Below are 16,286 nucleotides of genomic sequence, written 5' to 3' on the forward strand. Positions count from 1 at the left end.
TCTGAAATATGCTAAATGTATGAAAAGTTCTGGGACCAGTTCCAGTGTTGGGGTGGTTGGGCGGAGGGATGGCGGTGAGGGTGGTTTTCATACATCACCAAGCAATTCTCCAAACACCAGCTGGGTGTCCTACAATTTAACCCAATTCTGACACTTTCAGATTCCAGTCTAAAGGCTGCATCTCCTACGAGACTGCCACTCACTCTCCACCTACTGAAGACGCTAATTGTAAACCCAAAGCAACTGACTACAGACTGGAGCTTTCTCAGGCGTGTTTAATCTGCCAGTATGAACTTTAGATGCCCAAGTCCAGATTGTTACCTATGCTTCTGATCAACTGGCTATAAACTGGAAGTTTCCACAACCCTCTTTTTGAGTTCTATTAGTTTGGTAGAGCAGTTCATACATGCGCGTGTGCTAAGTTGCTTCAGTTATGTCTGACTCTCAGTGACCCCAAGGACTGTAGCCCGCCAATCTCCTTGTTCATGGGCAAGAATACCAGAGTGAGTTGCCATTTCCTTCTGCAAGGGATCTTCCTGACCCAGGGATCAAACCCATGTCTCTTATGTCTCCTGCATTAGCATTCCAGTTCTTTACCACTAGCATCACCTGGGAAGCCTAGAGCAGCTCCTAGAACTCAGGAAACCTGCTTACTTACTAGATTGCCAATTTATCTCAAAGGATATTAAAGGATACAAATCAATAGCCAGATTAACAGACAGATAGGGTGAAGTCCTGAACAAAGGAGCTTCTATCTTCATGGAGTTTGGAGCCTGGCATGGGGCATAGGAAGTGTCCTGTTTCCCCAATCTGGAACCTCTCTGCACCGCCTTTTGGGTCTTTATGGATGCTTCCTTACACAGGCAGGATTGATTAAATCACTGACTGTCGGTGATCGCTTTAACCTCTAGTCCCTCTCCCTTCCTTGGAGTGCTCTGGGGTAGGACTGAAAGTTGGAAACTTCTATTCAGGGTTGGTTCCCTTGGCCACCAATCTCCATCCTTCCTGCTTTTCAAAACTCACCTTATTAATATAAACCAAGTTATGGTGGAAAGTGGCTTGTTATTAATAAATAACAAGACACCCAGTTAGCCTCTAAGGCTCTCATGTCAAGAACTGAGGACAAGAGATCATAAATGTAAGGGTTTATTGCTAGGCTCTCAATTCCATTCCATTGATCCACACATCTAAATTTATGTCAGTTCTATACTGTCTTGATAAGTGTAGCTTTGAGGTAAGTTTTGAAACTGAGAAGTGTGTCTTCCCACTTTGTTCTTTTCAAGTTTGTTTGATATATTCTACATCTTTTGCATTTCCATGTGAATTTTATGCCTATGTCTGAAAAAAAAAAAAAACAGAAGCTGGGATTTTGATAAGAATTATATCGAATCTGTAAGTATTTGGGGGGACTATTGCCATCCTAACAAGATTAAATATTCCGTTCCCTGAACATGTATGTTTTCCCATAGGTTTGCTTTCATTTCTTTCAGGAGTGTTTTATAGTTTTCAGTGTACAAATCTTATAATAATCTTGTTATATTTATTCTGAAATATTTTCATCTTTTGGATGCTATTACAAATGGAATTGCATTGTTAATTTCACTTTCAGATTATTCATTGCTAGTTTATAGAAATATGATTTTTCATATATTTATTTTCTATCCTGCCTATTAGTAAACTTATTTATTGGTTCTAATTTTTTTCTTTTTCCTGCTATTGCTGTGAACTCTTCAGGATGTTCAATATACATGATTATGTTATCTGTGAATAAAAATAGTTTTACTTTTTCCGTTTCAACCTGGATGCCTTTTATTTCTTTTTCTTGTCTGATTGCCCTGGCTAGAACTTCCAATACAACATTGAATAGAAGTGATGAGATGAGAGCAGACATCCTTGTTTTGTTCCTGAACTTGAAGGAAAAGTATTTAATCTTTCACCATTAAGTATGATGTTAGCTGTGGGTTTTTGGTAATTGCCCTTATCAGGTTGAGAAAGTTTCCTTTCTATTCCTATTTTATTGCGTGTTTTTATCATGAAAGAGTGTTGCATGGTGTCAAATACTTCTTCTCCATATATTAAGATGATGATTTTTTTTATCTTTTATTCTATTAATATGGTTTATCACACTAATTGCTTTTGGAATTTGAACCAACCTTATATCCTGGAGAAGGGAATGGCTACCCACTCTCATATACTTGCTTGGAGAATTCCATGGGGTTGCAAAGAGTCAGATACAGGTGAGCGACTTTCACTTCACTACATCCTGGGATAAATTAGTTATGATATATAATCCCTTTTATATGTTGCTGGGATTAGTTTTTTATTATTTTGTTGAGGATTTTGGCTCTAGATTCACAGTGAATATTAGTCTGTAGTTTTCTTTTTTGTAACGTCATTGTCTGGTTGTGGTATCAGAATAATATTGGCCTCATGGAATGAGTTGGAAGGTGTTCCCTCCTGTTCTATTTTGGGGGGGGGGATGGAAAGAGTTTGTGGAAAATTGGCATTAATTACTCTTTTAAGCTTTTGATAGAATTCATCAGAGAAACCAGGTTTTCAGTATATTCAGAGAGTTGTGCAACCATTGCCGCATTCTAATTTTTGAGCATTTCTGTCATCCCAAAGAGAAGCCCTGTGCCCATTAGCGGTAACTCTTCCTTTCTCCCAGCCCGAGGCAACCAGTGCCCTACTTTTGTCCCTATAGATGTACCTATTCTGAATATTTTATACAAATGAAATCATGCAAAAATATGGCATTTATGACCAGTCTCCTTTACTGAGCATGTTGCTGTCAAGTTTCACCATCCTTATATTAATACTTCATTCATTTTAATTTCTGAATAACATTGCTGTAGAGACATACTAAATTTTGTTCACTGTCAAATGTGAGACGTGGGTCATTTCCACTTTGAGCGACCATGAGTAATGCAGCTATAAACATTTGTGTACAAGCTTTTGTGTGAGTTAGCAATGTTTTTTCTTTTAATACAATTTAAAAATTTCATCTAACACTTTGTTTTTGTCGACTGAACTGCCAGAAACAGAAATCAAGTTGTGCTTTTTCCCACTCAGCTTGTGCTGCCTTTTTAGCCCTCACCCTAAAAAGCATTTGGTGTCCCAGCATGAAGAGAATCTCTAGCAGCCGTAACTGAGGGCTTTTTGTGGGGGAATGCAGGAAATCCGCCCATCCATAAATACCACTCATTAATTAATAGTTCTGAGCATCTACTATGTATGAGAAGCTGAAGATGCAAGGGAGTATGAGACAAATCTGGCTCCTACCTCAGAGCGCTTACAAACCAGCAAGCTGCAATACAATTTCATAAGCGCAATGAAAAGGGAAGAACAGGGGAATATGGGAGGAAATGGGAGGACTCAGACCGTGTGGAGAGGGCAGGAAAATCTTCCCAGAGGCAACAGGAGCCACTTCAGTTGTGTGTGAGGCAGGAGGTTGACATGCGAATAAAACTTGCACTGTTCACAGCCTCTTATCCAGAGACTCTGATGCAGAAACGTATTTGCACAACCCAGGCCCTCCTCCTGGTAGGACGATGCGCTTAGTACAGTGCTTGGCCGAGACATGCAGGTTCTCTCTGTGTGTGCGCTGTGTATTCTATGGGACACATGCACACGTGAAACGAATAAGGCCATGCCAACGTGAACTGCATCCCCCAGGGTGGCTGTGATCCCGGCGTCTTCCTAGACTTACACTCCGCTGCATGAAAACGTTCTCCTTCAAGGGCCGAGCAGAAGGGGGGAATGTGAAGTTTGTCCTTCAGTTCTCTAGGCTGCAGGACTGTCCCACAGAACTTTCTGTGATGATAGAAATGTTCTCGATCTGTGCTCTGTAATACGGTAGCCACTAGCCACATGTAGCTACGGATCACTTGAGATGTAGCCAGTGTGAGTGAAGCACCAAATTTTTATTTAGTTTTAATCAATTTAAATTTAAGTAGTTGCATGCGGCTAGACAGCATACAGAACTACCTTAACATTTATTTATGGATGCAGTTTTCACCTCCTTTTTCCTTTACTATCTCTTTGGATCCTCACAACAATTTTATGAGAGGCAGACACCAGACATCATTAATCTCATTTCACAGATAAGAAAACTGAGCTTAAACTGAGGCTAACGAGTTGGCCCTGCTAAAGACTGAGCTTGGCCTAGAGACCTGGTCTCTTGAACAATCTGAGGGAGTGAGGTTCTTGCCCTCTAGACATCAAAAGATGACCAGAAAGCCCAAATCATGTCTCACCTCATTGCTATGACTGTTTAAAGAGTGAGGCAGGCTGGAAGCCAGCACTGGACTAGCAGAACTTTCAAGTCCCCATCCTAGGAGAATGGTGGCCATTTCCATGGTGAACCACTAGAGGGATTCAGAGCAGCAAGTTCTGACACCAGGTCATCTCCTTTATTCTAGACATTTCAAAAGTAGAACAGATGGTCAACTTCTTGGTGATATTTCCATGTCATATGTAGGAACTGGTTCCCAAATATCTTTTCCTGAGATTCAAACGCATTGATTAGATTTGGGTGTTTTTTCTTTTTGGTCTGAAGTTATTTAGAGGCAACTTCCCTGTGGCTTAGAGGGTAAAGTGTCTGCCTGAAATGCAGGAGACCTGGGTTCGACCCCTGGGTTGGGAAGATGCCCCTCGAGAAGGATATGGCAACCCACTCCAGTACTCTTGCCTGGAAAATCCCGTGGGCGGAAGAGCCTGGTAGGCTACAGTCCATGGGGTCGCAGAAAGTCGGACATGACTGAGCGACTTCACTTCACTTTTTCAAAGAATCGTTGTTGTTGTTCAGTCGCTAAGTCACACCTGACTTTTTGTGACCCCATGAAGTTCAGCACACCAGGCTTCCCTATCCTTCACCATCTCCCAGAGTTTGCTCAGACTCATGTCCATTGAGAATCATTGAGGCTTACCAATCATTTTCTGAAAGTAGATTGAATAGGAGAAAGAATAGAAAAGCAATGAGTTGGGCAGGATTTAGGGGAGGAACTGGTCACTGAGAAAGTAGGAGCAGAGGAAACTAATGGCAAACCTCAATTACTAGCCCAGCTGTCTCCCCATGTGAAAAGAAAACACATGAGGAGTTAAAAGGACTCCATTATCCCCCCGTGGCTGGTGGAGAGGCTGGGAGGGTTGTGTGTCCTCCTGGGACAAGGCCCCAGCCTCTGATTTTGAGTATTTCCATCTTATTCCAAGAAGCAAAGCTCTCCCTCTGGGTCTTAAGCAACAGCTCTTAAGAAAGAGCTTCCCCATTTAAACCTGTGAACAAGGTAGATAGGGGGCCACATGGACTCCATTCCATCAGAAACTGAGCTTCGGTGAGCCCAGTGACCTGCCCAAGATCACTCAGCTGGTAAATGGCAGAACCAGTGTAGAACCGGGACTGTGTGACTTGGCCTGACCAGTAAGGTTGTATTGGTTGGGCACTAGCCAATTGCAGGAAGTGAATGAATTTAGGGACCTCCCTAGATATGTATGTTTACAATCATAGGTTTCCAGCAAATGTGCAAATGTTAATCAAAAGTCTTGAGGGAGGGTGCCTTTTTCTAATTTGCTAAAGGGGCCATTTGATCTTCCAGCATTCCTGGCATGGCTGCAGTCACTCCTTTATGAGGAAGTGGAGCCACGGTGGTGGTTCCAGGTGCCCAGAAGATCAGCCTCGAGGGCTGGTCCTGCTCAGTTGACTCCTTCATGTACCTTTACTCGCCCTAATTCTATGAGGGTCTATGAGAACTTGCTGAATCCCAACCAGGCCTTTGGGTATAGACAGAGGCTGGAGGTCAGTGGAAGATGCCCTTGAGTGAGGAAGAATTTGCTAATAATAATAATAATAATAATAATAATAATAATTGAAAATAAACAAGAAAGAAAAAGAGAAAGAGAGAAATAAAGGAAAGAAGGAAGGAAGGAGGAAAGAAAGAAAAAATGAAAAAGAAACCCATTTCTTAAGATATATGTATATATTTTGGGATGTGGACCATTCTTAAAGTGTTTACTGAATTTGTTACAATATTGCTTCTGTTTCATGCTTTGCTTTTTGTCCGCGAAGGATGTGGGATCTTAGCCCCCGACTAGAGACTGAACTCACATCCCCTGCACTGGAAGGTGAAGTCTTAACCACTGGGCCACCAGGAAGTCCCCGCCACCCCCCGACCCTCCCGACCCCCCGCTGTTCCTTCCCGACTAGGAAAGGAACAGAAACACTTCCAATGAGCTTGCATTGCGGAGGCAGCCAGACTGTGGCCAATACTCGCCACCATCACCTACCAGCTGGCTGACAGACAGTAGGTCCCTTACCTTCTCTGAACCTGAGATTCTTTATCCGTCAATGGTAGACAGGGAGGGGTCACACTTTTTCAAAAGATGCGAGGATTAAATGAAATAAAGCACACAGAGGGCTTGGCATGGTGCCAGGCAGTGTCTAGGCCCCACAGAGTTCAGCCACCACCTTGGCTCGTGGATATCAGATCAGCAGTCAAGGTTGTGGACTTGGAGGTCTGTGGGCTGGGAATGTGGAAGTCACGGACCCAGAGCCAAGAAACCCTTGGCCATCCTGATTGACCTGGGAAGTTGGGAAGTCCCACCCCAAATTTATCACAGGAAAGTTGTTGAGAGGGATGACATCTCCTGCGTATGCCAAGAATGCAAGGGCCTGACTGTTCTTTATCCAGACCAATTTTCAGGGTTGTATTTGCTGCAAGCACCTTTGAGGGTCAGGGTAGTGTCTCCCTCTGGACGAAGAGGAAGCTTGCTTACCATGCTCTCTGAAAGCATGGCTGCCTCAATCAAGCTCAGTGATCTCCAGCTTTGAAGTAAACCCACTGCATGGCCAGCATCCACCTGGACCCAGCTGCACGGTCCTGTGTGATGTCGTCCCCAGTGGCATGGGGATGTGGGAAATGCCAGTGTGATGCTCACGCTGCTTTCTGCGCTGTGAATAACAAAGTCATTTGTCTCTGACTCAAGGGTGTCATGCCTTCTTCCAGCCTCCCTGGAACAGTAACAGGCTAGCTTATTACCTGGGAAGTGGGGCGAAATCCCAGACCCAGATGGGAGGGTTGGGAGCCTTCTGTTGGGAGGAAGGACTATGGAGATTTGTCATTTTATAATTCTTTTATTGTTAATTTTTTATTGACATACGTTTGATTTGCAATATTATGTTAGTTTTAGGTGTACAGTAAAGCAATTCTCTCTATATTTACATGTACACATATATGCTTTTTCAGATGATTTTTCATTATAGGTTATTATAAGATATTGGATACAATTCCCTGTGCTATACAGTACATCCTTATTATTTATCTATTTGGTATATAGTGGTAAGTATCTGTTAATCCCAAACTCCTAATTTACCTCACTCTCCACCACTTTCCCCTTTGGTAACCATGAATTTGTTTCTATATCCTTGAGTTTGTGTCTGTTTTGTAAATAAATTCATTTGAGTTTTTTTTAGATTCCACATAAAGGTGATATCATATGATATTTTATCAGTATGATAAACTCTAGGTCTATCCGTGTTGCTACAAATGGTATTATTCCATTCCTTTTTTATGGCTGAGTAATATTCCAGTGTGCGTGTGTGTGTGTGTGTGTGTGTGTGTGTGTGTGTGTGTGTATGTGTGTATACCACATCTTATTGATCCATTCCTCTGTCAATAACAGCATATGATAGCTCTATTTTTAGTTTTTGGTTGGTGTGGTTTTATTTTTTATTGGAGCATAAGTGCTTTACAGTATTGTGTTATTTTCTGCTGTACAGTGAAGGGAATCAGCTATATGTATACACATATCTCCTCCCCCTTGGACCTCTCACCCACCTCCCCGCTTCATACCCATGTAGGTCATCACAGACACTGAACCGAGCTCCCCGTGCTTTATACCAGGTTCCCACTAGCTGTCTGTTTTACACATGGTAGCGGATATATGTCAGGCTTCCCCAGTGGCTCAGTGGTAAAGAACCCGCCTGCCAGTGCAGGAGATGTAAGAGACGCGGGTTCAATCCCTGGGTCTGAAAATCCCCTGAAAGAGGGCATGGCAACGCAGTCCAGTATTCTTGCCTGGAGAATCCCATGGACAGAGGAGCTGGGAGGGCTGCAAAGAGTCGGACACGACTGAGCAGGCACGCAGTGTGTGTGTCAGTCCTAATCTCCCAGTTTTCCCCACCCTCCCCCCTCCTCTGTGTTCATATTTGTCGTCTATGTCTGCGTCTCTGTTCCTTCCTGGAGACAGGTTCATCTGTACCATTTATTTAGATTCCACATGTATCCATCAATGTATAAAGATGTTTATTTTTCTTTTTCTGACTTCCTTCATTCTGTATGACAGACTCTAGGTCCATCCACATAACAAATGAGCTAATTTCGTTCCTTTTTATGGCTAACACTTCACTGCATATACGTGCCATATCTTCTTTATCCATTCATCTGTCAGTGGACATCTAGGTTGATTCTCTGTCCTGATGTAAATAGTGCTGTGATGAATATCGGGGTACATGTGTCATTTTGAATTATGGTTTTCTCAGGGTATATGCCCAGTAGTGGCATTGCTGTGTCATATGGTAGCTCTCTTTTTAATTTTTTAGGGACCCTCCATAATGTTTTCTAGAGTGGCTGCACCAATTTACATTCCTACCAATAGAGGGAATGTCCACACCCTCTCCAGCGTTTATAGAAATTCTTGAAGTTGCATCTGATTATCAAACACACTAGGGGCAGGAGAGCACATTGAAATTGTATTGACACACCTGCCCCGCCCCACAAATTTCCCCTTTGGCATCAGCACGGTCTTGGACAGTGTCTCATGATTCAGGAGGCAAGCGAGTTGCCTTGGGAGGCTGGTCACCCTGGCCCACTGCTGGCTGTGTCCCAGATGGTGCTGCTGGGCTTGGGGAGGGAATGGGGTGAGCCTGCAATCCTTTATTGATTCTGGAGTGTGCAGACCGTCTTGTCTCCTAGGAAAGTCTGAGGCTGAGTGGCTCGACTTTCAGGAGGTTTTAAAATTCTACGTCACTGATCTTCAGCATTATTAAATAAGAGCTGAAACTGGGAATTTGAAATCACAAACATCAAAGGTCTCCTATTTTTGTTTTATGAACCATTCTCTGTGTGTACTTTGCTGCTAGCCGCCTGGAATCCTTGTGGGAAAGATAAAAGATAAAAACAAGTAAGCAAACAAATGTCAGAAAGCTCACAATCAGATCTCCTGTGGGAGATGCTGGCCAACTTCAAAGGAGGTGAGAGAGGGGAGGGATGGAGATTTTGAGAACATGAAACTGACGTGCTTTTTGAAAGCTGTGTGTAAACAGAAGTATTGTAAAACTCCCACTTGAAACGCATGGTGGGGTGGAAGGGGCCGTTTCTTGACTTGGGGCTCTCGGGGGCCTGTGTCTGGCGTCAAGAGGGTGGAAATGTAAGGTATAGCTATAGTCTTTAATGTTGATTCTTGCTTTTCAAAAAGGAAAGGAGAAAAGGGCAGATTTAGCTGACAAGAAAGCCTGCAGAGTTGATACCATAGAAAGACAGGAAGCATTCTCACATTTGAAACTGTCAGAAGTCTGACAATGGGGTGCACAGTGAGGACACCCCGAGATCTGGTTTTGAGGTGTTTGGAAGGGCACCATGCTCTGGATTCTCTACCCTCAAGGTGGGCATGGGGGCAAGCTGCCTGGGCTGATCCAGGAGCCCTCCTGTGCCTACCTTACTTGGGACCCTGAGTGATGGGTGACTTCAGGGACACAGGTCACCAGCTTGGGCAAGAGGAGAGATGTTTTGGCACCTCACCAAGTCACCAGAAGGACAGGAGCGCGGTGGGGCTGGGAGAGCAGGAACAAAGGACAGGAACCCAGCCGGGAGGCTCGCAGCCTCTCCTCTCTGCTATGATCTTTCAACTCTGATTCCAGACCACTGGGCACCTGTCCACCAGACCCCAGCTCTGCCAGCAGAGAAGGACTGCGGCCTGGCTTGAGCTGAAAAGTTTGCTGCAGAGTGCTAGGGAGGACCAGACAGCTTTCTTTCTCCTTGAAAGCAAAAGTGGGTTGGGCCAAGAATGGAGGTGACAGGTGGTAAGATGCTGACAATTATTGGTGGCTTCATCCGTAGCACATCCATAGCTCTTCTGCTAACCCAAAGCACAGGAGCCTGAATCCAGGGCCTCTGGCCCATAGGGGATACAGCTGTATGGGCCCTGACTCAGGGCATCAGTCACGCCTCTGTGTTTGGGGCCAGTTCTTTGCACTTTCCAGCATCTATGAAGCTGCTCGTCTGCAAACTGCTCTCCTCCTCCGCTGTCTCAATTGTTGGCTTATCCCTTGCATCTGGCTGGACAGATTGACTCCATCTCCACCCCAACAAGGCCAGTAAAATCAGTTGCTTCCTGGACTCCTGCAGAAAACAATGCATGACCCTGGACCATGAGAATTCACCAAGAGGCCCTTGGCACTGGCCTGCACACTAAGAACAATAGCTGGCATCTCTCAATTGCTTTCTCCTGGCCAAGGTCTGCACCGGGTACTACCCAGGGGTGTCTTGTACTTCTGATGGGAACCTCTGTGAGAAAGAGACTGTATTTGCATGTTACAGGTGAGGATGCTGGGGTACTGAGAGGCTGAGTGATGGGCCCAGGCTCACAGCTAGTAAACAGTGGAGCTGGTTTCCACTCGACCAGTCTGATTCCAGAGACAGGCCTTCCTGACCACTCCATGGCCAACGGTGCCATTGAGAGGGGAGGCGATCACTTTATTTACTCATGTCATCATGTTGCTGGATGGCAAAGGGATTCGTACCAAGGAGGTGGGAAGTCCCTTGGGGGTGATGTCCTCTCTGCACAACGTTAATGAATGACTTGACACCTAATAACAGCAACAATAATAATACCAGGGAATATTAAATTAGTTAATGCACAGAGAATACTTGGCACAGTGCCTGGCCCTTGAAAAGTGACAACGGTCAGCTCTGCCTCCTCGGTGGCTGCCCTGCTGACATGGGAAGTGCCTGTCATCTGGCACCATGATGCAGACATAGTCCGAATCTGACTGGTCCTATTCAGCTCATCAGTTACCTGCCCTTCTTCCTGGCGGAAGCATTCTGGAGCAGAACAATAACTCTGAAGTCTGTCTCCATGCTCTCCTCCCTGTGGCTGAAGCTGCATCAGGGAGCACACACGGGGCCTTGGGGTCATTAGACTCACACACAGAATCCAGCTCTGTCCCTTTGGGCAGACCTCTTAACATCTTCAGGCCTCAATTTCCTGATATATGAAATGGGCAAGATAATACCTACCTCTTAGGTAGAGGGGAGAGGAAGATGAGAAAATGTATGTAAAACTTCAGGATACTGGGTTGGGCGGGTGCTTAGTGAGACAGACTTTGTTTTCCAAAAGAGTCATGGTAATGGACGGATTTCCAGGCACTTGTGCTCTTCTATAAGCTTGCCATTTCCACTTGAAGAGATCAAGTCTACCCTGCCCTGCCCCTCACCTGCCCTTGAACCCTGGCAGGTCCTGGCAAATGCCAAATAGTTGTGGCAGAGAGATGCTATGTGACATCTGGGGCCAGGTCATAAAAGGCAGAATGTCTTTTCTCTGGCACTGTCTTCTCATGTGCATTTGGCACTCAAAACTACTATGTCAAAAGCCCATTCACCCCGAGGTTCACCCGTCCTGCATGCTGGAGAGAACCTGGGAGAGACCACAGCGGGAGATGCCTCGGACTCCCCACTCTTGTAGCCTCTATGCTTTTGAGCCACCCCAGCTGAACCAAGAAGAGCCAAGCAGAACTACTCCCACCCCCACCCTAAGTCCTGCCCAAATTGCAAAGTTTTGAGCAAAATAAACAATTGTTTTATGCCACTAAGTTTGAGAGTAATTGGGACATGGCCATAGAAATGGAAACATCCCGTGTCTTTACTGTCCCTTCTTCACTGTGAAGACTCAAAGCAGCCCTTGGTTACTTTCCTACAGCATGGCATTGATGGAATCAGAGTATATACCTTTGCCAGCTCCCAACACCGATGACCACAGGACCAAGGCCAGTATCTTTGGCACAGCAGACCACTTGTCTCATGCCCACTGGCCCCTGCAGCCCAGAGCCATGGTGTCTGGAGCACACCTGGCCTCTGTGCCTACTGTCCCCTCTGCCCTGACCTCAGCTTTCTCTCATTTTTCTCACTCATCCACATTCCACCCACACACCACCTACCTTTCTGTTTTCCTGCTCTTTCAGACCAACAGAACAACCTGTATAACCCATGAGTTTGATGTTTATTATACATGGTATTGTGGTTCCCTCTGATCTTTTCGCCCAGACTATGAGCACGGGGTGTGGGGTGTGGAGATCAGGTATAGCATCTGGTTTACCCTTGCATCTTTCCTCTAATGCAATAAGGGTTCAGTTCAGTTCATGGCAGTTCAGTAGCTCAGTCATGTCCAACTCTTTGAGACTGCATGGACTGCAGCATGCCAGGCTTCCCTGTCCATCACCACCGCTGGGAGCTTGCTCAAACTCATGTCCATTGAGTCGATGATGCCATCCAACCATCTCATCCTCTGTCACCCCCTTCTCCTCCTGTCTTCAATCTTCCCCAGCATCAGGGTCTTTTCCACTGAGTCAGTTCTTCGCATCAGGTGGCCAAAGTGTTGGAGCTTCAGCTTCAGCATCAGTCCTTCCAATGAATATTCAGGACTGATTTCCTTTAGAATGGACTGATTGGATCTCCTTGCAGTCCAAGAGACTCTCAAGAGTCTTTTCCAACACCACCACAGTTCAAAAGCATCAATTCTTCGGCACTCAGCTTTCTTTATGGTCCAACTCTCACGCCCATACATGACTACTGGAAAAACCATAGCCTTGACTAGATGGACTTTTGTCAGCAAAGTAATGTCTCTGCTTTTTAACATGCTGTCGAGGTTGGTCATAGATTTTCTTCCAAGAAGGAAGCATCTTTTAATTTCATGGCTGCAGTCACCATCTACAATGATTTTGGAGCCCAAGAAAATAAAGTCTGTCACTGTTTCCCCATCTATTTGCCATGAAGCGATGGGACTGGATGCCATGATCTTCATTTTTTGAATGTTGAGTTTTAAGCCAGCTTTTTCACTCTCCTCTTTCACTTTCATCAAGAGGCTCTTCAGTTTCTGTTCACTTTCTGCCATAAGGGTGGTGTCATCTGCATATCTGAAGTTGTTGATATTTCTCCTGGCAATCTTGATTCCAGCCTGTGCTTCATCCAGTCTGGCATTTCGCATGATGTACTCTGCATATAAGTTAAATAAGCAGGGTGACAATATACAGCCTTGATGTACTCCTTTCCCAATTTGGAACCAGTCCATTATGTCCGGTTCTGTTGGTTCTTGACCTGCCTACAGATTTCTCAGGAGGCAGATAAGGTGGTCTGGTATTCTCATCTCTTGAAGAATTTTTTAGTTTGCTGTGATCCACACAGTCAAAGGCTTTAGTGTAGTCAATGAAGCAAAAGTAGATGTTTTTCTGGAACTCTCTTGCTTTTTTGATGACCCAACAGATGTTGGCAATTTGATTGCGGGATCCTCTGCCTTTTCTAAATCCAGCTTGAACATCTGGAAGTCCTCAGCTCAAGTACTGTTGAAGCCTGGCTTGGACAATTTTGAACATTACTTGCTAGTGTGTGAGATGAGTGCAATTGTGCAATTTGAGCATTCTTTGACATTGCTTTTCTTTGGGATTGGAGTGAAAACTGACCTTTTCCAGTCCTGTGGCCACTGCTGAGTTTTCCAAATTTGCTGGCATATTGAGTGCAGCACTTTCACAGCATCATCTTTTAGGATTTGAAATAGCTCAGCTGGAATTCCATCACCTCCTCTAGCTTTGTTTGTAGTGATGCTTTCTAACGCCCACTTGACTTTGGACTCCCGGATGTCTGGCTCTTGGTGAGTGATCACACCATCATGGTTATCTGGGTCACTAAGATCATTTTTGTATAGTTCGTCTATGTGTTCTTGCCACCTTTTCTTAATATCTTCTGCTTCTGTTGGGTCTATACTGTTTAAGCGTGCTTCTCAGTATGAATCATGAGGGTTTTTTTTTTTTTTAATACTATAAACTAGGTGGTTTTTGGCTTTGTTTTTTGCAGTTAGCTTATTTGGCTGCATTGAGTCTTAGTCATTGCATGCAGGATCTGTGTTGTGTCGTGTGCTCTTTCATCGTGGCGTGCAGACCCTCTGGTTGTGGTGCACGGGCTTAGTCGCTCTGTGGCATGTAGGGTCCTAGTTCCCGGTTCAGGGATTGAATCTGTGTTCTCTGCATTGCAAAGTGGATTCTTAACCACTGGCCCACCAGAAAAGTCCCAAGTCATGAGCTATTGGGATGATTTGGGACTCAGCCTGTTACATGTGGTCCCTGCCAGACTGTCATGGGAGGTGGCACTCCAACTCTGTTTCTCAAATACAAAGGGGCCCTGCATCTGCCATCAGCTCTCTCATCGCTGGGAGAGGCCCCTTATCTGTTTCCACGTGCTGTCTTGCTGCAGGGTCATGCTCATCTCAGCTCTGCAATAAGGTCAGGTTTTGAGGCTGTCAGAGGAAGAGTCCTCAAGCATTGTCTTCTGCGTTCCCATGATCCTGGACCCCAGTCTCCTGGATCTGACACTGGGAGAAATCCCAACCTCCGAGTCTGGAAGGATGTCTCTGTGAAATCTCTTGGCTCTTTAGACACGAGTTAGATGTGAAGCTCTTCTTGGGTGATGCCCTGATCGCTCCACTCCACACCCATCACTTCTCCGTTCGCTGCTTCCCAGGCAGGAAAGGGTGCAGGGCTCTGAAAAGACCTGGTGATGCCCACACAGCATCAGCACAGATGGCTCCATCTGCTCCAAAAAGCACTCAAAGGGCTGTGGGAGGCCCCAGTTCTAATCTGGCTCAGCTGGCACTTCACCATGGCCTTGGGAAGGTGCCCCAGTTCTGTTCTTGTTCTCCCAGCTGTGTAACAAGGAATCGCATACCCATCCCTAGGCAGCTTTAATAGCATATAACCAAATAGCAATAGGGGTGCCCTGGTGGCTCAGTCGGTAAAGAAGCCGCCTGCAAGTGCGGGAGATACAGATGATGCAGGCTCAGTCCCTGGGTTGAGAAGATTCACCGGCAACACGGCACCCGCGCCAGGTATTCTTGCCTCGGGATTCCATGGACAGAGGAGTCTGCCGGGCTACAGTGCTTGGGGTCACGAAGAGCTGGACGTGACTGAGTGTGCATGCACCCCACACCAAATGGCAATGAAAGACGCACTTAGGTTCATTTTGCATAGAGTGGGAATGTCACTAAGTAGAGATTTCACATTTATCAGCCACTCATTGCGGCGGCTGCTGCTGCTGCTGCTGCTAAGTCGCTTCAGTCATGTCCGACTCTGTGCAACCCCATAGACGGCAGCCCACCAGGCTCCCCCGTCCCTGGGATTCTCTAGGCAATAACACTGGAATGGGTTGCCATTTCCTTCCGCAATGCATGATAATGAAAAGTGAAAGTGAAGTCGCTCAGTAGTGTCCGACTCGTAGCGACCCCATGGACTGCAGCCTACCAGTCTCCTCCATCCATGGGATTTTCCAGGCAAGAGTACTGGAGTGGGGTGCCATTGCCTTCTCTGCATTGGCTGTCTGGTATTACCCTACAGAAAGCAGACGTGGGTGGTGTTTGTTACCAGAAGCTCTAATGCAAAGGGCTCCCCTCCAGCTCACTGTGATGGCCTTGACTGAGAAGCACAGAGGACTGAGCAGTCAGAGGACAGAGCAGTGGCTCTGCCCTTTCGCTGTGTTTATTACTGAGGTATGACGTCAGTTGCACTGCCGGGACAGCCTGAGTTCATGAATCCAGTGGGAAAGGGGAGCAGTGATCAAACAGCAAGAAGAAATGGGAAAGGGAATTTTGTATTTTTTTAAGATATAAATTATTGACAGAATTTAAAAATTATTTTGGCAGCAGTGCATGGCTAACTGTGGGATTTTAGTTTCCCAACTGGGATCGAATTCAGACCCCTGGCAATGAAAGCATGGAATTCCAACCACTGAACTGCCAGGGCATTTCCAAACATTATTTTTTTTTTAATTTTAAATAAAGGCACTGCTTATGGCTATTGGCTCCAACTACCTCCCTTCCAGGTAAAATGAAATTGAGAAAGTAAATAGGCCACTGAGAGGGGAGGGCAGGGAGCACGCCTGGCTCCTGCCCCTTGGTGGCTCTCCCGGCTCCGCCCCCTCCATGGCCCTCCCGGCCCCGCCCCCTCCGTAGCTGTCCAGGCTCCGCCCCCTCCA

The sequence above is a fragment of the Ovis aries genome, chromosome 15, assembly GCF_016772045.2.
Source record: "Ovis aries strain OAR_USU_Benz2616 breed Rambouillet chromosome 15, ARS-UI_Ramb_v3.0, whole genome shotgun sequence".
Taxonomy (NCBI): Eukaryota; Metazoa; Chordata; class Mammalia; order Artiodactyla; family Bovidae; genus Ovis; species Ovis aries.